This window comes from Brassica oleracea, chromosome C5 (genome assembly GCF_000695525.1).
Source record: "Brassica oleracea var. oleracea cultivar TO1000 chromosome C5, BOL, whole genome shotgun sequence".
Lineage (NCBI taxonomy): Eukaryota > Viridiplantae > Streptophyta > Magnoliopsida > Brassicales > Brassicaceae > Brassica > Brassica oleracea.
The window spans coordinates 12142236-12144419 of record NC_027752.1 but is presented as its reverse complement, the minus strand read 5'-3'; the positions used below and the strand labels follow the sequence as shown (position 1 = coordinate 12144419).

Below are 2184 nucleotides of genomic sequence, written 5' to 3'. Positions count from 1 at the left end.
AAACAAAAAAAAAGGAAAAACAAATTGCAAAAAAAAACAGATTAAACTATAGATAAAAAGCGCACGACCACCGATCTTATATTATAGTACAGTATTCGTTATTGTAGGTTTTTCTATAGTTACGCTCGATTCACAGAGACGGATCATGTTTCGAAACTAAACTTTCCATAACGGTAGTACTAAACTAGCTCGGGATTTAACGGAGTAGCCCTCACCTTAGCAATGAAGAGAAGTGGTATATATGAACTCCAGCTGCTCAAATGGACTCCAAATCTGAAATCAGATCGAAATTTCGAGTCAGAACGCCTTTCGAACGGTTTAAAACGGGTATTTACGGAAAAGTCAACCCGCTGGTCAAAGATCAATTATTTAATTAATTAATTAATTGATTAATTAATTAATTAATCCGGTTTTCCCTAACCGATTACCAATTGATTTTAACCGACCGGTTTAACCTAACCGAATCGAAATCGATTTAAACCGGTCAAACCACCGGTTAACCGAGTCAACCGAGTTGACTCACCGGGTCGACTCGGCCGAGTTGGCGAGTCGCCGGCGAGTCACCGGTGTCGGTCATCGGCGGCGACGGCGGAGCTACGGCGGCGGCTTACCGGTAAGTTGGCCGGCGGCGACGGCGGAGCTGCGGCGGAGAACGGTGGTCCGGCGGCGGCGCTGCGGCGGAGGACGGTGGTCCGGCGGCGGCGCGTGGAACTCACGCGCGCGCGGAGGTGAAACTTCCGGAGGCGCGTACGGCTTCGTCCGGGCTCCGATCGTGACGCGGTTGGTGTCTACGGCTTCGTCTTGACGAGAGGAACACGATGATGGCCTTGGATGCACGAGATTCACTACGGTTAGAAAGTTATGACCGATTTACTAAAACGACCGAAACATAACTCAAACACATGGCGGTTTCCGGTTACCTCGAGCTGCGGTTGATGGTGATGACGAGCTTGACGACGTCCTGGCGTGCGGTGGCTCCGGCGAGGACTCCTGGTGAGCTTTCTCTCTCTCTCTCTCTCTCTCTCTCACTCTCTCTCTCTCTCCCTCTCTCTCTCCCCCTCTCTCTCTCTCTCTTTTTAAAGAAACCAAATGTGGCCTTTGGGGATAGTTTGGGGTCATTACAAAATCATTTGTCAAGAATATATACAGATATCTTTTTATTATAAATAATTTTTATTTGGAAAACAATCAAATGATATATTGGAAAATCAAAAGAATAAATACAGCTAAACCCAGTATTTTATTAGTTGAAGAATGTAATGATAGTATGGTACCACCAGCCAGGGCCGTGCCTGACTATAGGCTAATCAAGCACATGCTTGGGACCCTGATGTGTATAAGTATTTTAAGGGCCAATTTTTTTGACAAAGTGTAGTTAGTTCTATTGATCTTTATCCAATTCTTTCCTACAAAAGGTTGAGTGTTCGATTCTTTGTCCCATAAATTTTTTTTTTTTTCATAATAAGTAATTGAAGGGCCAAAAATATATTTTGTGCTTGGAAGCCCGAAAAAGTCAGGCACGGCCCTGCCACCAGCAATGACAAACCAACCAAACAGCCCCCGCTTTCTATATTGCTTTTGATAATAAAAGTCAATTATAAGTGGATACTTAACGGATAATTTTGACCCCACGGAGTTAGTTTTCTATCTAATTTTTTAATTTAATTTTTTTTGGCTAATTACCAATTAACATACAGTTTTCAACATTTTCAACCAAAGTTTTTATTTCAATATTACTAATAAAAATATTTATTATGTTTTTTTTTTCAGAAACGATTATAATTTTAAAAAGATCAAGTGAGTTGCCTATACACATGTGGCCCAGGCATCAATTAGTAGCAATCTGTAGTGATAGAAAATCGATTAAACTGAAAGAGTGGTTAGTAATTTATAGAATAAAAAATTATAAAGATATCGAGTAGTTTGTGTGGATAGAAGAGTATAAATGATTTAACATATTATACAAATAGATAGATATAAATAAATAGGCAAATTATTATAAGAATTATTATAAAATGAGATAAATCAGTGAACTAAATCATTAATTATTATTAAATTATTTTTACTGTAATTGTTTTGTCTTTAATAAGTTCATAAGAAGAACACAAAATATCTTATGATATTGCAAAACCTAAATCATATATTTGTTCTTATTCATTATATCAATATTTGTAGTTACAAAAT

General features: G+C 38.7%; 1 long non-coding RNA gene across 1 annotated transcript in view; it reads right to left on the bottom strand.

The window, feature by feature from the left end:
- Nucleotides 1–1046, bottom strand: part of LOC106293755 — a 6818-nt gene extending 5772 nt beyond the window's left edge. The window contains exons 1-3 of the long non-coding RNA XR_001260627.1: nt 921–1046; nt 612–826; nt 216–273 (exon numbers count right to left, since the gene is read on the bottom strand). This is a non-coding gene — a long non-coding RNA (uncharacterized LOC106293755). The remainder of the gene's footprint in view (nt 1–215; nt 274–611; nt 827–920) is intronic.
- Between the last annotated feature and the right edge of the window lie 1138 nt (nt 1047–2184).